The sequence below is a fragment of the Piliocolobus tephrosceles genome, chromosome 2 (assembly GCF_002776525.5).
Source record: "Piliocolobus tephrosceles isolate RC106 chromosome 2, ASM277652v3, whole genome shotgun sequence".
Classification (NCBI taxonomy): domain Eukaryota; kingdom Metazoa; phylum Chordata; class Mammalia; order Primates; family Cercopithecidae; genus Piliocolobus; species Piliocolobus tephrosceles.
Window position 1 is genome coordinate 107,821,214 of NC_045435.1, and position 25,194 is coordinate 107,846,407.

A 25,194-nucleotide genomic window follows, 5' to 3' on the forward strand; every position below is an offset into this window, starting at 1 on the left:
ACTAATTATCACATGTGAGAGTTATTGCAAAGATGGACTGAAGTTCATTGAAAGATAAATTCAGACACAATGGTAACTAAGCAAATTTCTAAGATGAAGCAATTAATTAAAAAACAACAGCAAAGTTGTAACAGAAAAAATATAACCCCATGTAGCATTTGCTTTATTACTATATGGTCACTGAATAATGAAATAACTAAATGTGGATTTAACCAGTAATGATTAAATATAGGATGATAAGTCAAAAGAAGATATGAGCGTTAAAATTGTATGAGAAAGCTAATGAATAATGTCAAATATTGGTGGACCAAGACGGAGCAACATACCCTATTATTATAAGGTGGCAAACACCATAGTAGTAGCTTAAATAGTTGAAAGTGGTTTCCTGAAGCATGACATGGGACAAGACAAAGTTGTGAGGGGGATGGGGATAAGTGAGATACAGTAATGAACTGACGTTTTGTTTGTTTCTGAGATGGAGTCTAGTTCCGTCGCCCAGGCTGGAGTGCAGAGGCACAATCTCCGCTCACTGCAACCTCCGCCTCCCCAGGTTCAAGCGATTCTCCTGCCTTAGCCTCCCGAGAGCTGGGATCACAGGTGCTTGCCACCACGCCCAGCTAATTTTTTTGTGTTTTTAGTAGGGACAGGATTTCACTGTATTGGCCAGGCTGGTTTTGAACTCCTGACCTCGTGACCCGTCCACCTTGGCCTCCCAAAGTGCTGGGATTACAGGTGTGAGCCACCATGCCCGGCCTGATGTTTTTATTAACCTTTCAGCTGTAATTTGAAAATAATATACATATATTATTTTATTTTAGCTTTACCTGAGGTATAAATTAAAATTCAGTTTGATGAGTCTTGGTGAATGTATAGCTGTAAAAACCACCATTACAATTAAGTTTTAAAACACTTCCCGGCCAGGCACAGTGGCTCACGCCTGTAATCCCAGCACTTCGAGAGGCCGAGGCGGGTGGATCACCTGAAGTCCAGAATTCGAGACCAGTCTGGCCAATACAGCGAAACCCCGTGTCTACTAAAAATACAAAAAATTATCCAGGTGTGGTGGCAGGCGCCTGTAATCCCAGCTACTTGGGAGGCTGAGGCAGGAGAATCGCTTGAACCCGGGAGGCAGAGGTTGCAGTGAGCTGAGATTGTGCCATTATACTCCAGCCCGGGCAACAAGAGCGAAACTCCACCTCAAAACAAAAACAAAAAAACACTTCCACAACCCACCTTTACAAGTGTTATTTCTTTGCAGTCAATACACCACATAGGTAATTACTGGGGTAAGCACTTAAGTTTACGTCTACGAACCATCAATCCAGCAATCCATTTTTAATAAATTTGTTATTCTAGCACTTTTTTTTTTTTTGAGACGGAGTCTCGCTCTGTCACCCAGGCTGGAGTGCAGGGGCACGATCTCGGCTCACTGCAAGCTCCGCCTCCCGGGTTCACACCATCCTCCCGCCTCAGCCTCCAGACTAGCTGCAACTACAGGCGCCCGCCACCACACCTGGCTAATTTTTTTTTTTTTTGTATTTTTAGTAGAGATGGGGTTTCACAGTGTAATAGCCAGGACGGTCTCGATCTCCTGACCTCGTGATCCGCCCGCCTCAGCCTCCCAAAGTGCTGGGATTACAGGTGTGAGCCACCGCACCCGGTCTTTTTGAAAAGGCTATTCTTTTCCCATTGAATTACCTTGGCACCTTTGTTGAAACTCAGTTACCACATAAATAATACCTAACCTATTTATTTATGTGTTTTTATTAACAGATAAGGTAACATATAATATAAAAGCAAAAATGTTCAATAAAAAGAAAACTACATTACATTTCATTAAATCATGGGAAAAAGATCTATAGGATGTAACAATTGTCCAAAATAAGAAATTAAGTGAAAAATATTACTATGTTAAGAATTACTCTTTCTAGATTCTCAAATCTCTTTCATTCATCTATATGTCTATCCTTATGCTAATACTGTACTATTTTGATTATTGTAGCTTTATAGCAAGTACAAATCAGGTACTTGTGTTCAGATTTTGTAGTTTTTGTGTGCAGTTATGCTTTTTTGCACTTCCATATACATTTTAGAACCAATCTGTCAATTTCTATGAGAAAACCTGATAAGAGTTTGACTGGGACTGCACTGAACATAGTGTACCAATTCATGAATATAGTGTACCTCTCAGTTAACTTAGTTCTTCTTTAACTTCTATCAACAATATTTTGTAGTGTTCAGTGCACAGGTCTGTGTATCTATTCTTAAGTTTATTACTAAGCATTTAGCTATATGATACTATTGTAAATGATTTTGTTTTTAATTTCATTTTTGGATTGTTCATTGCTATTATTTAGAAATATAATTCTTGTTGGTTATCTTTTACTCTACAGCCTTGCCTAAGTCACTTGTTAGTTCTAGCAGTTTTTTTTTTTTTTTTTTTTGGTAGATTCTTTAGAACTTTCTCTATATATGCCATCTATTTGGTTTTACTTCTTCCTTTCCATTCCGAATATCCTTTAATTTTTTTTCTTACCTTACTACATTGGCTAGGACCTCCAGGAAAATGTTGAATAAAAGCAGTAAGAGCAAACATCCTTGCCTTGTTCTTCATCTTAAGTGGAAAACTATAAAATCATTCACCATGAAGTAGGATTTTTTTTTTTTTTTTCCACAGACATCCTTTATCAGGTTGAGGAAGTTGCCTTCAATTCCTGGTTTGCTAAGAGTTGTATTATAACTTTGTAATGAATTTTGTCAAATACTTTTCTGCATCTATCAAGATGATCACTTTTTCAAATTTATCTTATTAGTATGGTGTATTAAACAGAATTGATATTTCTAAGTCAAGTCAGCCTTGCATTGCTGGGATAAATCCTACTTGACCATGATGTACAGTATTATCCTTTTAAATATAATGTTGCTAATTAAACATGCTAATATTTTGCTAAGGATTTCTGTGTCTACGTTTATGAGGAATACTGGCTGCTAGTTTTCCTGGGATGCCTTTGTGTTGGCTTTGGTATCTAGTGATGCTCTCCTCATAAAATGAACTGTGATGCTCTCCTTCCTCCTGCTTTTCTGAAAATGTGGGTGGGGCTTGTATTTTTTTTTTCCTTCAGTGTTTGACAGAATTACTAGCTATGCCATCAGAGCCCAGATTTTCTTTATTGGAAATTTTAAACTACTAATTCAATTTCTTTACTCTATATAGGTCTATTTAGATTTTCTACTTCTTTTGGAATCACTTTTGGTGATTAGTATCTTCCAAAGAATTTGTTCATTTCATCTAAGTTGTCAAATTGGTTGTTGTAAACTTGTTCATAATATTCCTTTTTTAGTATTTATAGTGTCTGTAATAATAACTATTCTTTCATTCTCAGTATTTCTAACTTACATCCCTTCTTGATCATTTTCTCTAAAGATTTACTGAACTCTTTAAAGAACCAGCTTTTGATTTCCTTAATTTCTGTTCTGATCTTTATTACTCCCTTTCTTCTACTTACTTTGGGTATACTTTACTCTTCCTTTTCCAGCTTCTTAAGGTAGCAGCTTAGATAATTGATTTTATGCCTTTCTTCCTTTCTGGCATAAGCATTTAAAGCCAAACATTTCTTTCTTAGCACTGCTTGAGAGCTACATACGAAATATTTTCTTGTATTTTGTGTTCATTTTCACTCAGTTAAAAATATTTTCTATTTTACCCAGTGATTTATTTTTTCACCCATGGGTTACTCAGAAATGTATTCATTTCCACATATTTGGGGATTTTCCTTATTTCTTTCCATTTTCCTTATTTCTCTCCATGATTTTTAATTCCTCTGTAGTTGCAAAACATATCATATAATTTCAATTCTTTCATATTTATTAAAACATTTCACTTTTGTGGGCCAGTATACTATTCACCCTGGCTAATGTTTCCAATGCACTTGAGAATAATGTGTTTTCTACTGTTGTTGGGTATTCTGCAGATGTCAATTAGACAGAATTGGCTGATTGCTTTATTCATGTCTTCTGTATCCTGTTTTCTGTTTACTTATTCTATCAACTGTTGAGAGAAGAGTATTAAAATCTCCAACTCTTCTAAATATTGAATTGCCTATTTCATCTCTCAGTTCTATCAATCTTTGTTTCATGGATTTTGTGCCTCTCTTGTTAAGTGCATATATATTTAGAATTTTTATATTTTTCCGCCATATTTGTCACTTCATAATTTTGAAATGTTCCCTTTATCTCTAATAATACTCCTTTTCTTACTATCTATTTTGGCTGACATTAACACAGTTACTCCAGTATTTTGATGTCTGTTTTCTGAGGAAGGAAATCATCCAACCTCCTCACACTGTCATTACTGGAAGATACACTTATTTTGATGATAGAAATTAAATAAAAATTTAAAAAGGTAATGTAATTATAGGTTCAGAAGATATTTAAAATGAAAGCATGTTTATCACAATTTTATACTAATACAATTAAAAATCTGGGTTAAAAAGTATATATGAACAAACGTATACCCTCCAATGTTCCCCCCACTCCAGAATTCACTCCATTACCAACACTGGCTTCACCTGGGGAAGAAGGTGAGTGAGTGGTCAGGAGAAACTGATACAGGAAATTAAAATGTGCAAATATGTCTTCTCCTTTATATTTTTTCTTTTCCTTATAAAAGCAAGACAAAAAAATAGCTATTGTTTCTTGATTTATTAATAATATGAATGACAATGCGAGTCTTTCATTATGAAGCCTGACTGAAGCTTCTGCTTTGGTATATCTATTACTTAATTCATCAAAGAATAGCTTTCTATTCCTATTTTACTAAGGTCGTGTGTGTGTGCGCGCGCGTGTGTGTGCGCACGCACATGTCTGTGCTGGAGAAAGGAAGAGGGAGGAAGGAAGGAAGGGAGAGAAAGAGAGAGAATTAATGTGTGTTATGGATTTCCTAAGATTAAAATGACCCTTGTATTTCTAGAATAAATGCCATTTGGCTATGGTGTGTGTGTGTGTTTTAACAAACTACTGAATCTGCTAATTATTTTAAGATAACTAATACTTTAAGTGAGATTGGCTTGTAGTTTTCTTTTTGTATGTGTGTAATGTCTATGTCCACCTCTAAAACAGAGTAAGAAGTGTTATAATAGCTTTTAATATACTGAATGTTTGAAAGAAGAGTAATGAGAAGGGGCTCACCTAAGTAGGTATTAAATCCTTAGTTATAAAAATAGAATAGTATTGGCCCATTCAGATCCAGAGAACAGAAGTGAGTTCAGAAGCAAACTTAAGAACAATAGTTGCTGCAATTTTGTATAGGGAAAAACCCCAGAACTTCTAATTAGGACAGATTGTTTAATAGATGGTCCTGGTAGAATTGATTAGTCATGTGAACAGAAAAAAAAAAAAAAAAAGAATTTTTACTGCTTTAAAATAAATGAAGAAAACTTTAAAGTGCTCCCAAGTAACACAAAAGATTGAAGAAATGGAAAAACATTCCACATTCTTGGATAGGAAGACAACCAATTCACAAAGATGTCAATTCTTTCTTAGATAATCTATACATCTGATGTAATCCCAATAAAATACCAATAGGATTTTTGTGTCTGTGTGTAGAATTAAGCATGCTGATTCTAATGTTAAAAAAAAAAATTGCAGGAGACCAGAAAAATTAGGGGAGGGGAGAAGGTAGGGGGAAAGGTCTAGCTAGCCCTACTGGATAGGTCACTTCAAAGAGGGCTTGTGGGGCTGTGAAACCAAGAGGTAGGTCTTAACAGTATAACCAAAGACTGAAGTTCTCTATAGGATGCTGTAGCACTTAATGGTGCTATGTTTTCCTCAGGAGATATGACTCAGCCACTCATAAACATAACATGATAGTCCATGATTGTTGACGTGGGAAAGTAAATAAATGTCTCAAAAGTTTAACCAAACTTTCTCTTCTCTGGAAAAAAAAATTATGAAACTACAATAATCACAATGGTAAGATATGGCTCATGAACAGTCAGACAAAAAAACAAAAAAGAAAAAGAAAAAACAAACCCAGAAATTAAAAAAATAGACATAGAATGTGTTACATGATAAAGGTATCATTTCAAATCAATAGAGAAGAGACCAGTTGGAAATGGCTAGACATTTGGAAAAAAAGAGTAGGTTTTCAATTTATACCTTACATTGAAATGAATCTTATTAGAATAACAAACACAATGTAAAAATGTAACTGTAAGGGTATAAAATTTCACCTATATTTGCAAAATTTTTAAAAATGCTAGAACATAGAGCAAAAAGATACACATAATGAAACAAGGGTAAAAAAGATATACGATAAATCAAAGAGGTTCAACAACTTAATACTTCCTTATTCCACAAGTTCTGAAGTAAGAGAAAAATGGAAGAAAGGAAATTAAAGATATAAAAGAAAAACATTTGAGAGCTGGAGAGACTTACATGTTCAGATTAAAAGGGACCAGTGGACAGAATAAATGTAAAAAACTATACTAGACAATAAAAGATAAAAGCTTAAAAGCTTTCAGAGAGGGAAAAACAAGCAGTCTGCGAAAGAAAAATTATCTGACTGGAAATGCTATTCTCATCAATAACAAGTAAAAAACAATGCAGTAATTAAAATGCTGGAAAATAATTTGACCAGGAATTCTATACTCAGCAAACTATCATGTGTAAAGAAAAAATAAAGGTATTTTCAGACCATTAGGTAACCAAAGTTTTACTTCCCCTGAACCAATTCTAAGGCACTTAATTGACTAATTACTCTAGCCAACCAAAGGTGGAGGTCAAGAAAGAGGCAGAGACCACATGCTAGAAATGGTGGAACTGAATCAATGGTCAAATAACGTAAGCAAATCGTTAAGAAAAAGTACTCCTGAGATAAACTTTAATCACAGAAAGTAATATGCCCAAACTTGAAGATGAAATCTGAATTCCAAAGTAAAAAGTGTTCAGGAAAAACAATCCAACAGGTTTGAAGCAGCAGATGAAGAACTGAGAAGTTCAGCAGCATTAATGGCACGTTGAATGCCGTTTCTATTGTTTCAACAATAGAAAAGAGAAAAGTAATTGGAAACTTTAGGGGAAAACAAAAAATGTATAACATCATGCTTAAAATGAAGCAAAAGAGAACAATCTTGAGCAGTATGTGGAATACGTGAAAAGACAAACCATACGATCTGAATGCGAAGAATGTTCATTGCGTAGTTCATGATGTTGGACACAGATTCAGAAAAAGAAATCCAACCGTAGTACTCTACTTGGTTGTAAAGTGAAACATTTTTATATAATATTAATGTAAATACTACTAGGTTCAACTATTAAAATCTATCTATAGTTAAAACAGGAGGATTTAAATATGGTTATAGAACAGAATACAAATGTTATCAATACTTGACAATATAAAAAGTAATTATATATAACATCTTGTGGAAGGGAGGGAAAGACTTGACAGGAAGAATGGGACACTTATCACTGTCTAACATAGTGAGGAATCAGGAATACTACTGAAAGTTGATGTGGTAAAAAATGAAGATATGAATATCTTAAAAGTAGAAAGACAGTAACAAAAGCTAAAGAAATGAATGAAAGGATAGTGATATGCTGATTAAACATGGTAACAAAATTAAGAAACAGTATCAGAAACTTTCAAAAGTGAAATCAGACTGCTCAAATTTAATGATCTTCAAGTCCAGTAGCTATTAATAGAGGCAATTCTTCCATTCCTCAAATGCTCCTATTATTTACTAAGGTATGTATATATTTCAGCTTAATAATGGGGAGGGTTATTGTAGATATTAGCTTATTTTCTGAAGCACTGAAGAACTCTTTTTGGAAATCCTATAAGATTTAACAGCTTTTCAAGTGTTTAATGTATTTCAAAGTGTGGTGCCCTAATTTCCATTTTCTTGGTTTCAGTTCCAGAAATATTGGCAGAAAAAGTAAAAAGCTGACAGCTGGGTATAAGATATTACAAGACAACTCTAATTATCTAAAATGTTTCTTTTAAAAGAACAGTTGCTACTAAATATTTCATTGCTAACATTTGGTTTAAACCGTGGCTAGATGTATCCTATGGCATAATGGATCTGAATTTTGCAGCTGGTCGTTGATTTCCATCAACACCTTAAGAATGAAGTCTACAGTAAGGCTAAACACATCTAAACTTTGGAAAGTGAGCTTTCAAAACTACAGTGGAAACTCATTTGAATACTGCCTTAATTGTTGCAGAATAAAATGTTTCTTATATAAATATCAGCTCATTTGATTAAACAAATATTTGTAGACATTCCATGAGGCACTATAACAGTCTTTCTGCAAGAGAAATAAATAAGCATTACAAAGCAGAATAAAGGTTAGATGTGAAAGTGAGAGACAAATGGCTTAATATCCAGCAATCTGTTCATACCCTAGAGAAATAGGCATTATTTTATTTTTATAGTGTGAATATGATATGAAAGTTTATTAAAACGCTTTTACCCATAACATGATAAAACATATATATGTGAGCTGTATGGGTAGAAAATGGAGGTGGTAATTTAAACGAACACATGAGCCATATGGGTAGAAAACGGAAGGGGTAATTTTACAGTTATTCTCTATCTTTTCTGTAAAGACCAAAACCAGAAAAGAAGCCAGATTTCTTATGTGTAAGTCTTGAGCCTACACTTAAAAGCTAGGTAACTATATGCTAATACTAATTTCTCAAGACATCATTTTCCTCACTGAAAATGGGACTAATTACTCCTTGCCTTCTTTATTGGATTGTTAATGATTTGACAAATATTTAGTATGCAATTATTTTGTGCCAGGCTTTTACTATAAGATAAATAAAAGATCTAAAATATGGCATCCCTGACCTCAAGAGGCTTACAGTCTAGTGAGGAAGGTATGAAAGTAAGCGTAATTTAGTATATGTGTGTTGTAATAAATAGAGGCTATGGAAATACAGAAGAGGGAGAGATAGACTCTGTCTAGGAGAGTGAGTCTGGGAATACTTTACTCAGATTATATATAAACTGAAGACAGTGTACCAAGATCAACATGTTACTGGGTAGGAGAAGCCATAGCAAAAAAGGCTGTAAACCACAGAACAGCATGAGCACAAGAACAGGAGTCCACAACGACCTAGGTGAGTGTGTAGCAGTTCAGTGACTAGACCGTAAGGTGTCCATGAGAAAAAAATGTAGAAAATGAGCACAGAAAAGGAGGCTCATGTCAAATTGTGAGAATTACAGTAAATTAATGAGACTGCATGTTATCCCAAGGTCTGTTCTTCAACATCTTGTCCTGGGATCATATGCATAAGGATCATGAGAGGGAAGGCTTATTAAAATTCAGGTTCCAGGCTCAGCACAGTGGCTCATGCCTGCAATCCTAACACTATGGGAGGTGGAGGTGGGAGAACTACTTGAGCCCGGCAGTTCAAGGCTGCAGTGAGTTATGATCAGCCACTGCACTCCAGCCTGGGTGACAGAGTGAGACTCTGTTTCAAAAAATAAAAATAAAAATAAAATTCGGGTTCCCAGTACTATGGATCTACCGAACCAGAATTTCTAGGGTCAGGATAATTTGCACATTATGAAGTCTGCTAAGTGATCTTATACAACCCAAGTTTGACAAGCATCAATATAGGTCATAAGAACTGCTAAGCTTTAAGCATACCAATTTCATATTTTAGGGTGATTATCTTAATAGCAGTGTGAAAGCAGTGTTAATCTCCCCCCAATCTCTTCCATACAACCTATTTATAAGAGCACACACACAAAATTCTGCTATTTACCTGATAATTTTTGCAGCAGTGTGGTAAGTAAAAAAGGAGAGTAGAAAAGTAGGACAGATAGTGATAGTAAAGTGAAATGGGAAAGGAATAAACTAAGGCAGTGATGATGAGAAAAGATGGGGTTAAAATCCAGGGACAATTCTATGAAAGAATACCTGAGATTTGGTAATCAGTTGGATTTGGCAGGTCAGAAGGGATACAATCAAGGTTAGCAGAAATTTCTTTTTTTTTTTTTTTGAGATGGAGTTTCGCTCTTGTTGCCCAGACTGGAGTACAATGGTGCGATCTTCGCTCATTGCAACCTCCACTTCCCAGGTTCAAGCGATTCTTCTGCCTTAGCCTTCTGAGTAGCTGGGATTACAGGTATGCACCACCACGCCTGGCTAATTTTATGCTTTTAGTAGAGATGGGGTTTTGCCATGTTGGTCAGGCTGGTCTTGAACTCCTGACCTCAGGTTATCCACCTGCCTTGGCCTCCCAAAATGCTGGGATTACAGGCATGAGCCACCATGCCCGGCCGGTAAGCACAAATTTCTAACTTAGGTAAGTAACGATGTTATTAAATTAGAACAGAAAAGGACTGCATAAAATAGAGACGTGAAAACATTCTGAAAACAAAATCTAATTGTAAGGTATTAATCAGTTTCCTTTCTAGAGTGCTTCCCACACTTCATTTTCTTAACTTGGATGGGAATTGTATTCATATTTCTTTCAATGTAAATGTAACCCATGTTTATTATAGATATTCATTCACTTAAGCACTGACTGAAATGTCTATTATGGGCTTGGGACTGTGCTCTGTAAGTACTGGAAACACAGTGGTACACAGATGAATGATGAAACCAAAAGAAAATGTACCTCAGACACCATATTACCATATTTTATGTATTCTCTTACAGCTTTTTTGTCTGGATATTTTTGGTTTATTTGTTTTCTATAGTTTTGTATACTTGTACTCACATAGTATGTATAATATTGTATCTTTTTTCACTACAAAAACATTTCTGCAAATTATTGTAAACTCTTCATAAACATTTTCTATGACAACCTATTTCCATGGGAGATGTAAAGGTTACTTGTTAAATACATAAGCTGCTGTAAATTATTATATCTAATGCTGCAAAGAGAATTATTGGGTTAAATGGTATGTTGATTTTAAAGGCACACAAATTGTTCACATGCTTTCCAAAAGGGTTAAACCAATTTAGACTGCCAGTGGAAATAAATGGACAAGCACATTTGATGGCACCCTCACCAGCAAAAACATCATTAGAAAAATACTTTTGCTAACTCAAAAAGTTAAAAAAAAAACAAAAAAAAAAAATCAATCACTACATCTTAGAATTTCACTTCTTCAATTACCTGTCAGGGAAAAACACTTCCCTTATGCTTGTATCTGCATTTCCTCTTTAGTAAATGAGCCCAATTTCTCAAATTCTTTGCTCATTCATTCCATATAGGTCATGGTGCTTTTGAAAGTACTTGTAGTAAAAATTTAAAGACAGACATCTATTGAGTTTTTGCAGAATTCTAATTCTGGTACGCACATCTTTTAATTTGTTCACTTGTATGGGGGTTGCGGGAAAAGGAGGTGAGAGAGTTTTTTTTCGTTTTTTTTTTAAGATAGGGAGTCTTGCTAGCAGACTGAATTTGAACTTCTGGGCTCAAGCAGTCTTCCTGCCTCAGTCTCCTGAGCAGCTTGGACTAGAGGGGCACATCGCCACGCCCCAATATTTTATTTGAGAGTCAAACGAATGATCTTTCCCCTTTTGAGTACTTACAATTCTTGAAGCTTTGGAAGGTATTTTCCCATTCACATAAATATCTTTTCAAAATGACACTAGGCATAAGAATACTCTTTTTCAACTTACTCTTCTACTTACCTAGACTTTATTTTGGTATGTAAGATGAAATAAAGATTCAAATGTCTATTTTCCTAAGTATTTAATACTCTCAAAAACATTAATACTAAGTCTTCCTTTTTCTCCTAATTTCTGATGACTTCTTTATCATATTTAGAGTGTTTCTGGGATCTCTATTTCCTTTTACCAACTTTACTATCAATGCGTATGCCAGTTTTCAACTCTTTCATTTACTCTAATTGTACTGTATATTTTGATAGCTAATAAGCCACAGGGCTAGCCCTGTCCTTCATTTTCTACTCAAATGATACCTCACTTTTATCTGTTTATAGTTTCTCAGACAAAATTAAAAATTACCTTGCTAATTTCTCAAACACATATTTTTTTTTTAAAGAAGAAAATTAGGCTAAACCTGTAATTTAATGAGAAAAACGAGTATCTGTAATTATTGGACTTCCCATTCAGGAACATGATATTCCTTTCCCTGTACCCTCCAACATCCCAGCAGAGTTTTAGGTTTCTTCACATTGGCTCATTTATAATTTTATATTTTCTGTTACTGTTCTAAATGGTTTTCTGTTTTCTAAACAATTACTGCTATCATAAGGAAGAACTATTGATTTTTAAATATTTGCCTTACATCTATTTACTCTATAATTCTTATTCATTCTAATAATTTCTCAGTTGCTCTTGGTTTTCCTAGGAATGAAATACTATCATACTAGGCCGGGTATGATACTATGTCTAACTTAGGCATGTAATCCCAACACTTTGGGAGGCTGAGGTAGGCGGATTGCTTGAGCCTAGGAGTTCAAGACCAGCCTTGGCAACATGGCAAAAGCCCACCTCTACCAAAAATATGACAAGTTAGATGCGTGCGGCAGAGTGTGACTCTACAACATGTGTTTGGACAATGTGTTTATCTACAAGTAGAAATTATCCTTAAAATGCAAAGATGGCTTAATATGGCCACAAGAAACTATCATTTGTGCATGTGTATTCTCTTTGATACGTGTGTATGTATACACATAAACTCACACTGTTTTAAATACATGTATTATATATATTACATATATAACTTTATGTTTTAGATTTCTGTATATTTTATACGGAGATAAAATGTATATTTCTCTCAAGGTGATATATAAAAACTATATATATTGTACTTTATGAGTAATTAAAGAGACTTTTCAAGGAAAACCTTGACCTACAATCACAAGGTATGTTTGTGTTGTTTATCATTACATACCCAGGGTCTACCACATTGTCAATTATAGGGTATACTGAATAAACAGGAAATAATGTTTAATCACTCAGCTACTTTTTTTAAAAATATAAATATACATATAGTGATATTTTCTCAGTCCAAATTCTGAAGGCGCTTTTGAAAAATCTGTTTCATTCCCCAGATGAGTTACTTAGGTCATATTAGAACAATATGGAAATTGAACATTTGGAATTACAACGATCTCACAATATCTGGTCCCGTGACCACTGGAATTTCTGTTATTTCTTTATTATTATTACTTTTTGAGACAGTCTCATTCTGTCACCCAGGCTGGAGTGCAGTGGCATGATCTCAGCTCACTGCAACCTCCTACTCCTGGGTTCAAGCGATTCTCCTGCCTAAGCCTCCTGACAGCTGGGATTACAGGCACACGCCACCATGCTCAGCTAATTTTTTGTATTTTTAGTAGAGATGGGGTTTTGCCATGTTGGCCAGGGTGGTCTCAAACTCCTGACCTCAAGTGATCCGCCTGCCTCGGCCTCCCAAAGTGCTGGGATTACAGGCGTGACATGGCCCAGCACTTCCTGCTATTTATGTTTCTTTCTCCTATCTGTTCTGTTCTATGTCTATGGATGTGCTAAAGGAAATTCAATGATACTAGGCAGAATTCACTTTACAAAAATACTGAGCAGGTTTCTGTTACCCCCTTTGCCTAGAGAGAAGAAGACAGAAAATGTAAATAAGGTGACAAATCTGTGTGTTACTTTCACCTCCTTATGGAATAATCACTCCCTTTGTGCAAACACCCAATTTTTGTCCTATCTGCTCTATGTGGAGAAGCAGCACTTCCCTCCAGGCCTTGTAATGAGAAGTGTACCCTGAGCCTCCTGTGCCATTCTTGTTAGCTGGACAGAAGACATTGCTACTGGGCCAAGAAGACTTGATCTCTCTTACATCAGGGAAGAAGGGAAGGTCTGATGCAATGAAATGGGACATTTGCTTGTAATTCTAGATCAGAACCAGAATAGTAATTTGCCTACCATATAACATTGAACAAACCACTGTTTTGTGGGCCTGAAAAGTTGGTACTAAACAGCTAGTAACTGAAAGAGATATTTCTGGGGTGCCATGTTCTAGAAAGGAGCATGTGCAAATAAACATAGTCTGTGATTGTACAGAATCGACATTTTTCTTGAAAAATCTCAAGTCATCCATAAAGTACAATGTATGTGGTTTTTATATACCACATTGTACAAAATGGTGTTTTGCACAAAGATATAATGCACATACAGCAATCTAGAATAAAACTATATAGGCAATATATAAAATATATGTAGAATTTAAAAGGGTGTAGGCTTACATATGGGGTGTACACGTGTGTATGTCAAAGAGACTACATGACAGTCTCTTGTTGCCACATCTGCAGGCCACACTGGAGACCTATACAATTGCTCAGCAAGCCCAAACAGCAGTTTCTCTTCCAGCACAGGATCAAACTGCTGTTTCTTTGGCTGGGCACTACAGGCTGGATATTAGAGGCCATGTTGTATGAACATTACATGTCTGAATAACAGAATCATATTCAATACAGCAAAATGTACATACCTAGACCTAGGCACTGAGACCAACTGAAGAGACGGCAAATTCTTATCTTTAAGCACCTGTCTACTTTGAAGCAAAAGCTCAGTAGTGAGATGTGATTTGTAATATTTACATTAGTTACATGCTGCATAACAATGTTTTGGTCAACTATGGACTACATATACAACAATGATCCTGTAAGATTAATGGAGCTGAAAAACCTCTCATCATTTAGTGACATCATAGCTGTAGTAACATTAAACATTGTAGCTCAATTACTTTACTTTTTAAAAAATCTAGTGTAGCCTAAGGGTGCAGTGCTCATCAAGTCTACAGTAGTGTGTAGTAATGTCCTGGGCCTTCACATTCACTCACCACTCACTCACCAACTCACCTAGAGTAACTTCTAGTTCTGCAAGCTTCACTTACGGTAAGTGCTTTATACATGCATACCATTTTTTAAATCTTTCACACCATATTTTACTGTACCTGGTCTATGTTTAGATATGTTTATATATACAAATACCATTGTGTTACATTTGCCTATGGTATTCAGTATAGTAATAAGCTGTACTGGTTTGTAGCCCAGGAGTAATAGGCTGTACCAGACAGCCTAGGTGTTTAGTAAGTTATACCATCTATGTTTGTGTCAGTACACTCTGTGGTATTTGCACAATGATGAAATTATCTAATGATGCATTTCTCACGACATATTGCCACTGTAAAGCTACACATGACTGTATAATTTTTGTCACATTTTTATGTTTGACTGAGTAGGTACAGTTGATTTCACGTAAAATAAATAAGATGAGATTCCACTGTACTAATTAGATGTGGGACTTCATTTTCCCAATCTTGGAAATGAAGTGATTACATGTGTATCAAAGTGTTATTGTGAGGATTAAGGGAGGCAGCATATACGAAGTCCATAATGTTCCCCCTCCTCAGATTTATATTGAAGTTGGGGTTTGTGGGAATTCAAAATATATACATTTGTGTGTACACATAGAAAAATCAAGAAAATTAATTCCATGGGTTTCAACTATAACTCTTTGTGATGTCATTTAAAAATAAGTAATAAATTTTTAACTTCAATGCCTAAATTAGCCATAATCCCATACTACGGAAACAAACTCTTGGTCAGCACCAGGGCAATCCAATGTCATGTTATTTTTTCACTGTACATATCACCCCCTAAAACAGACAAAATTACATGCAGTTTTACATGTACAAAAAAGTTTGGAAGCGTGCTTAACAAAAATCATTCTTCAAAGCACACAACAATGAAAACAATTACAACAAAAATCGCAGATAATTTCTGAAGAAACCTCCATATATATTAACAACAATATATGTAGTTTTTAAAGTGTGTAGATTTTACTATTATCCTGGTATATGAGAAACACAGACCATGAAATCATCAACTTTAGAAAAACAAATTACCTTGCATGACCATCAAGAGCAGTCTAGCCAAAATTGCTAAAAAGCAGTAAGAAAACATAAATATATGTACATTTTTCATAAACTTAAATATGAGCAAATAGTCTCATTTACATAAAGTAGTAATAACAGTACTAAAAGCAAGTAGACAATATCACAGAAACTTGTATCAGTGGCACCACATAGCTATTTGGTAATTAAAGGCAAAGACTTAGAGATTGAACTTACGGAAATAATTAAAACACATGGTTGCTTTCCTTATTTTTACGTAAATGACTTGTAAAGTTTACACATGTCCATTGAGTGTCCTAGGTAACAAACAGAATGATAGACAAAAGAGTTAAATATTATATTCAATAAAGACTTCATAGCAAGTAGAATGGACAAACAAGATACAAGCAGCCTGAAAACAGGACGCAAGATTTCTTTAAAAGCCTTGTAATGTAAGGACTATGTGACAATATGACACAACTCTTGTCTTTAGTGCATGAAAAAAAGATGAGAAAAAAAGACAAGACAGGGAAAGGAAATACCATGCAGCACAACACAAATACTGCTTCAATGGTAGGGTGCTATTAAGGTAAGTGCCGGGAATTCGAAGATTCCAGGAATGGACAGAGAAAATCAATCCACAGGAAGCACACACTAGTTGTGAAAAATATACATTCATTTACTTAATTCCTTCTGTCCATTAATTCCTCATCCTATTAAACTAAATATCCATCTGCTAACTTCCCTTAGGATTAGGTATGAAATAGCATTCAGATTCCTAGAGCTAGAATGAAATTTTGTTAAGTTTTAACAAAAAAAAAAAAGCAAGCAGTATTGTAAAGAACTGAAAACTACTCTACACTTGTTTGAAGGCAAACTTACTGTCCACTATCCAGAAATTGGATCCACCAGCAAATTCTTGGAAGGGACAGATTCAATTCACTTCATGTTAAAGCCCCCAAATAAATGGATAAATATAACATGGTTCTCACTCTCAAGGAGTTCAGAGATACTTAATGAGTGCTTACTATGTACGAGGCACTTTACTAAATGCTTTCAAGTATTATTTATTTATCCTCATTACAATATTGTGATGTAGGTAGTTATTACCCCTCATTTACAAATGAAGAAATATGTATTACCCGAAGAATATTTAACGGGTTAAATAACTTGCCCAGTTACAAAACTAGTAATCTCGATAGTCTGCCTCCAGAGAACATGCTCTTAACCATTATGAGACTTATTTAGGAAAAGGCAAGGAAAATTAAAGAAATCTACTACACCAATCATATTTTGTGGATTTTCTAAGACTATCCTGACTGCAAATATCCTGTCCCATTGTTGGCTTACGTACCTCAATTTTGATTGGTAAAAAATTAGTTTTAGAGTAAACGAACATATATGTCTGATATTTATACCAAACAAACAAACAAACAAGACCATAGCAAGATACATTTAGCTGTGCTTTAGCAGTTATACACTGGTAGATTTACTCAAAATGATTTTGAAGAAATCTGGAGTCTCATAATATCACTAAGAAATCTGAAAGCTGGTCATTTCTAGTGAAGAAAAAAAACAAGTCTCTACACTGTAAAATTACTAATATTTTAAACTGTTTTGAGCTTTACTACCACTATTATCATCAAGACAAGTATAGAAACTGCTTTGAAAAAGTCATGTTCAACTTTTACAATTGGTATATAGTTAGAAAAAAGAATACAAATTTCACTTTCATAAATACCATAAGATGCTGCCTATCATGGTCTCAACTGCAAATAACAGTAGCCATTAGATTTTAAGAAAAGCTTCATAAGGCATATAACTTTAAAATGACATTACTATGCATTGATATTTACACGTATAAAAGTTAGGGTTCCAAAATGTAATTATTTCCTTTCCCTGCTGTCATGTATGGTTTCATTTCAGACTGGAGTTTTTAAGTAGTGTCTAATTTCAATATTTTTTCCACAAATTTTCCCATTAATGCTGCTTTGAATTTGATGATATATTCTATAAATCTATATTCACAAAATAGTGGCTGACTTAGCAAAAAATTCCAAGGATGTTTAGCTTGCCGAGAAAAATACAGTTCAGTCACTGTGGGGCTAAAGGCAGTCAGTTGTTTTGAAATACAATAATACTTTCAGGTCTAGACCTGCCATAAGTCCATCATGAAAAAGAACTTGGAAAAGCAAGAACTCTTAAAAAAAAAGCAAGCCGCAGAAATATGCTTAGCTTGTTGAAAAATGAGTACATCCTCAAAATAACTCTAAATAATATCTCATTACCTGAGCAGTGTGCTGGTTAAAAAATATTCAAAAGTTGAAGGTAATTTGAATATTAACAGAAACAATAAATCAACAGCATAAACATCACTGCTTTCTGATCAAAAACAATGATTTCTGTTATCTTTCCACATACTTGTCTACACAACTGAGGACAAACCTAGAAAAAAGAGGCTTACCATGCCTACAGATTTATGTTTCTAAGATTAGAACGCACTTTCTGAAAACCATCTAGAAGGATGAGTTACCAAGGGAAATTATGGAACATACTTTCCTAGAAGTCTTTAACAAGTAAGGATGCTGGCCAGTGGCTATTAAGGGTGCTGTGACAAGTCTGCTGGCCTTTATAACCCTGGCAACTGGTGTGCAGTAGATGACCTACTCTCAATGTCTGGCAGTCATTTAATTGCTCCCAGTGCCAGTAACCAAAATGACCACACCTGCAGAAATTTATTCTCCAAAGTTACTAATGGTTTCAAGAAAGGGGGAAAAATCCTTCCACTCCATTCTTTTCCAATAGCAGCTTTTCTCTGCCACAGAATCTCACACAAGGGCCTTTAAAATATGTGCAAATTTATAAACAGGCAGACAAAATGATCTTAGCTTCTGAAAACACAACAAACTGAGATAGACTGTCTTCCCTCTAGGGAGTGATTTACTTACTCTTCCCTGAAATAAAAAACAGACTTTAACATACTAGGAATCTCAGCATTTGGGAGTTGTAAAGAACCTTAGAAATTTTGCAGGTGAAGAAACAGGCTCTGCAAGGCCAAGATCTTAGGCCAAATAGCTAGTTAATAGATGAATGGAGAAACCGTGTTTTCTGATTCATGATCGAATTTTGTTTTTCACCACAGCACACAGCCTCTCTGTAACCTAACAATCTTTGCCAAAATGTCTCCAAATATCAATAGAAATAGGCAACTAGTTAATAACTTATAGAAAAGTGTTTCTTATATACAGTTTTCCCTTGGTATCTATGGGAAATTGGAGATTGGGTCTAGGACCCCTGTGGATACCAAAATCCATAGATATTCAAGTCCCTTATATAAAACAGGGTAGTTGTTGCATATAACCTACTCCTGTGTATTTTAAATCATCTCTAGATTACTTATAATACCTAATACAATGTAAATGTTATATAAATAGTTGTTGTACTATTTTGTTTAGGAAATAATGACCAAAAAAATCTGTATATGTTTAGTACAGAAATAACTATCCTTTTTTTCCTAATATTTTCAATCCGTGGTAAGTGGAACCCATAGAGGCAAAACCCACAAATACAAAGGGCCAAATCTGTGCTCAATAAATGATCAGCTAAGACTGGCACACAGCAATTTACCTGCTTTTCAGATAAAGCATATGGCTCCTGATAGAAATATAAGAAAGTACTTTTATTTCTAAATATGATTCTGTTTCACAAAGATCAGTGTTTACTGATCACCTACATTGGGACACTACGCTATGTGCTAAGGATACAATAATGAATACAACATGGTCGCCCCCTGTTTAAAAACATATGCCTAAAATCCTCTTCAAAATAGTGCCTTATATTTTTGTTGTACTTATAAGACATATTTGTTCATTGAGCCTTGCTAACTCCTGGTGAGTTAGGAGAGTTATGATTAGAGCAAAATGATTCTATCCCTATGCAGTTTTTTTTTTCTCACATCACAACACTGATTTCCTTGGCTTCTACTACACAAATACTTAAAATCTGAAGTGTACCTGATAGGCATAGTCCGTAAGAATTCTTACAGATTTTTAAAATCCCTCATTTATTTCAAATGGCAATGCTGGCCATTATACAGACCCCTAGGTAACAATCACAATAATATACAAAAGTTGCTAAAACACAACCTCTTATAAATGAGTAAAATTTAAATTATCAAGCTAACTACCAAAGTGATACATAAGAATTGTCAGGCCAAATATGAAACATTATGCTTCTGTTAAATATAAATTTTAAATAATAATTAGTATGTATACATTTTTCCCTAGTTTTATGCAACTTGTGATTATTTAAATTATCTCATTATGTTACTTAGTAAACAACACATTACAATTCCTATTGTATCAATACAGAAAAACACACAAAAATGTGTTACAATCTGCCCCCCACCATATACATATACAAAGCAGCAGTATGAAGGGGAATTTAGTCCCTTAGGCCAGTGGTCCTCAACTTCTTTGGCACCAGGGATCAGTTTCGTAGAAGGTAATTTTTCCAGGGATTGGGGAAGTGTGGGGGCGATGCTTTGGGAATGAAACTGTTTCACCTCAGATCATCAGGCATTAGATTCTCATTAGGAGCGGGCAACTCATTAGGAGCGGGCAACCTAGATCCCTTGCATGTGCAGTTCACAATAGGGTTCACACTCCTATGAGAATCTAATGCTGCTGCTGCTCCGACAGGAGGCAGAGCTCAGGCGGTAATGCTGGTCCCATTGCTCACCTCCAGCTGTGCAGCCAGGTTCCTAACAGGCCAGGGACAGGTACTGGGTCTGCTGGCCAGGGGGCTGGGGACTCCTGTTTTAGGCATCTAAACCAGAGCTCTCTAATACATATTAGAAACAGCTTCACTTTAAGAACTATTTGAAGAAAAAGATAGCTCTAAGCCACCACTTTTATTACAAACTTACAAACTTTTTATAGGAGTATTTTAACTTAAAACTCCCTGAACTGTATAGGTAGAGAGGGAAAGAAAGAACACCTAAAAAGTCCTTAACCAGAATCAACTGATTCAAATAATAAAGAATTAAATGTGAATAAGATATATAGTGATAAAATATTAGTAGTATATCCAATAGCTGAGTAATCTTTTTGAATGATGGAAATCTCTAGCCTTGAAGCTGAATCCTCAGACTTTAACTATATATTGCCTCATATTTCTCTTTTATATCCTAACGCGTCAGTTTCCCCTATCCACAGTTTTTAATTTTTATTACAGTATTTCTTCCAAATAAGTTACTTATAAAATTCACTTACACATAAACTTAAAGGAAAACTCAGGCAAGCAAATTTGATTCATACAGAAATAAGACTGGTAACAAGAAACTTCTGCAGAGCAAATGTTACAGGATGAGTATCCCTTATCTGAAACTCTGGAGAACAGAAATGTTTCAGATTTCAGATTTTGGAATATGTGCATATACATAATGAGATCTATTGGGGACCTACGTCTAAACGCAAAATTCATTTATGTTTCACATACACCTTATACACACAGGCTGAAGGTAATTTAATACAATATTTTAAATAACTGTATGCATGAAACAACCTTGGACCACCAGAAAGCAAAGGTGTCAGGTGTGGAATTTTCCACTTATGGTCACATGTTGGCACTCAAGAAGTTTCAGATTTTGGAGCATATAAAATTTCAGATTTTCAGATTAGGGATGTCCAACCTGTATTACATTCTGTGTAAGTTTACTTTCAATATTACCAAATAAATAAAGGTGATATATATAACACTATATTAAATTTTAAAATATGGTTCCCAAGTAGAGAAAAGTATCAACAACTTCAGTCTGCTGATATCTGTAACTGCTAATCTGACATTGAAAACATTATTTGTGCCTATCTTCTGGAATTAGTCCTGACCAGAAGATGAAATTTTCCTATATTTCTTGCATCACCCCAAAATTACTACATAATGATTCCTGAATTTTAAGGTTTGGTGAACAGAGATTTCACCAAAATCTTTGGATTTTCTTTTATAAATCATCCTTAATTTTAATTTGTTCCCATTTTTTAGAATGATGACGTCTGATTTTACTTATCTTTGGACACAGTGTAAGTTCATCAGTTTAGACTCTACCCACCCCCATATTATCATATATATATATATATATGTAGCTTGGCACTTGCTATCCTCTCTTGGCTGAAACTTCCAGGCATAATTATTTCCCAAGCAGGTTGACTAACACCTGGATGTTTGACAGTGGAATGGGGTTCTGAGAGACTGAAACCAAATGTCACAGCGTTTTTTGGTCCCTAATCACACCTGCAGTGCTAACAGTCAGCAAAGTCGAAAACAGGATTTATTACGTAAACTGTGTCCTTCTCTTATCTCAGATAAGTCCACTCATGAGATCTAACACCTCCTAAGGAGAAAGGAAATGAACATTTATTAACCACCTGATCCAGGTCAAGAACTCTCTTGGATCTACATTATCTCATTTAATTCAACAACTCTATTGAATAGTAATTACCCCATTACAGATAAGAAAATCTGTCCAAAGTAATCCTGCCAGTAAGTTGAAGAACTAGGTTTTGAACCATGATGCCTCAGATTCCAAAACCAACACTGTTGATACTCACAGAATTTTAAGGCGAGATCAGTGAGAACCACGTAGAGTATCTAGTACAATTCCTCTATATTATACATGACACCCAAAGAGATTGAGATGTGCCCAAACGTCTGTGGTGAAACAGGGGAAGAATTCAAGTCTCCAGATTTGAGTTCTCCAGATTTCCAGTGCAGTACCATATATGATAATAATCTTCATTTTTTGTGTGTGTGTACATGTCTGAGGTGGAATGCCACTCTATATATTTTATAACATTTCAACTGTCCCCAAATGAAATTCGTATGTGTGGCAATTTCAGGGTTGTACATTTTTAGTGACCAAAAATATTAAATGAAATTGGCAAGAATAAAAACTGGTGCTTATGAATCACTACATGTTTTAAAGTATTCTGTCTCTACTATATTTATTTGTTCAGTCAAGTGCTATAATTTATAGGCTACTATGCTTGGCAATAAAAACACAACTGTACATTATATAAGATAGGAGTCCCTATCCTCATGGAATTTACAGCCTGACAGAGGATATGGACAAATAAATAGGCAATTACAATGCAGTGAGGTTAATGCTATGACAGTGGGAGTACAAGATGCTATGGGAACAGGAAGCAGGGATACCTAACCCAGACTAGACTTTTCAAAGGAGGTGATGTGAAAGATCAATAGGAGTCAACCAGTCAAGGAAGGAGAATGGAGTGTTCAAATGTCTCAGAAAGTACAGACTGTATTTGCACAGGAGAGTGTGAAAAGACCAAGGGAGCTGCAGGAGTAGGGAGGAGAAATAAACCTAGAGAAAGAAGCAAGGACCAAATCATACAGGTCCTTGACAGCCAGGGTTTTACATTCTTTTCTATTAGCATTTCCTGGTGAACTTCAAAACAAACAAAAACACAGATAACTGGGATCCATCTCGGGCCAATTGAATCAGAATCTCTGGGGATGAGACCAGAGTACTTTTAGAAAGCTCCCTAGATTTTTCTAATGTGTAGCCAGGATTGAAAACCACTATTTATGATGTAAAGGAAATTAAATAAAGATATTACTGCAAATATGGGAAATGGAGATCTTCAGTAATTAAGCCTCCTTGGGCCCTAATTTCTTCAGTTCTATTAAAAAACAGGCTGGAGATTAGACGCAGCATGATACAGTGAAAGGAGTCGGCAAATGTTGGTTTTGTCAATGAGTCTGTCACCTGCCAACTGACTTCAGATTAGAATACCATTTCTTAGGGATAGTAATACCACTCTGTCTATGGCACTGTTAATATAGCTCAAGGTAAGTAATACTTCAGAAAAACTACTTGATAACTGTGCTAATAAAATGTAAACCATGACATTCTAAGACATATACTTCTAAAGTTGAATAATTTTTAAGATTGTAAATATTTTCACTGCAGACGAAATATTTTATAATGCTTAAGAAACACACTTCATTTAAAGAATCACTCCTGTCTTGGAATTCAAGATGCAAAATAATAAAATAGAGAACTGATCCTTTTAATGCTATTGTACCTGCTCAGGAGATCAAATGAGATTAAATTACCTCTCTTCAAATAAACAGATCAACAGAGCAAGTGTCCTTTAAATGGTAATCGTAACTGTTTAAAAATCTTTATTTAGTAAAGGGCACTTAGAAGAAGCGGCACACAAAGTAAACTGGTTTAGAGAAAAAGTTATTACAATCTACTTTATGTTATATATCATTTATAAGTTTAGGGGTTTTTTTGTTTTATTTTTTAAGGGGATACCGATTTGGGAAGGAAGCTCGGCTATCAGAAAGGCTGTTCCATGCACAGAGCAAGTAAAGCCACTGCACTTTCACAGTCTCCCTTTTAAATATATCAAGGCCCATGACAATTTACACTTTCATGAAGCCATTTTTCAGTTTAAGTGCAATATTTGTATTTAGTGACATCTCCTTAATGCTATAACCAATTTAGTTAAAAGTTTTAACCTTAAATAAAAATACTCTTTTACATTTATAGGTGTTTCATTTTTAATTATTTAAAACTGACAGGAATGTCTTTAAAACTTTTTATGCACAATTATACAACATTAATATTCCTTTACTTTCTTGTTATTTCCCCCATGATGCTATTATTACGATATGCTATCATTTTTATCACCTTTTTTACGATTTTAATAGCAACGTACTCTATTTTGAAAAAGCACAAGAAACTTTTGAAAAAAGTTATGAAGTTTTTTGTCCCAAAATGTGAGATGAAAAAACTTAAGCAAAACACCCACACATGCAAACACACACACACACACAGAGTCCTCCTCAGATAATTTTGGCTGATGACACTGCAGAACAGTTAATCTGATAATTAAAATTTTCCAGAACATGTGATATTTAGATAGAGATCTATGCTGTCAATCGAGCTTCAGTGCTTTAGTTAAAAGAAAAAAAAAAAAAAAAAACTTAAAACCTGAATACACAGACACATTAAATTGTTAGACTGTAGTTGCTTTGAGAGCAAAGTGTTTAGATTTATCCAAACTAACTTAGCAACACGGTATTTTGAGTATTTTCCAGAAGTCGTCTTAAAACACGCAGTCCAGCACATAAATTGTGTACGGTGCAATGTAAGCAAATACTCAGAAAAATTCAATTCCTAAGCAGAATAACATATGACCAATACTACCCTCAGTGGTTCAAAAGTCGCAGTAGAAATGATCCCCTGAGATAACCTGGAATTTACCTGCCCAAGTATTTTAAGGGGT

General features: G+C 34.9%; 1 protein-coding gene and 1 non-coding gene across 2 annotated transcripts in view; one reads left to right on the forward strand and one right to left on the reverse strand.

Annotated features, from left to right (window-relative positions):
* PIK3CA (phosphatidylinositol-4,5-bisphosphate 3-kinase catalytic subunit alpha) overlaps nt 1-25,194 on the reverse strand; it is a 90,813-nt gene that overhangs the window by 64,063 nt on the left and 1,556 nt on the right. The gene's annotated exons all lie outside the window — the stretch shown is intronic.
* On the forward strand, nt 5,710-5,841 carry LOC111521432. The gene has a single exon (XR_002724946.1). It is a non-coding gene; the product is annotated as a small nucleolar RNA SNORA25 (small nucleolar RNA).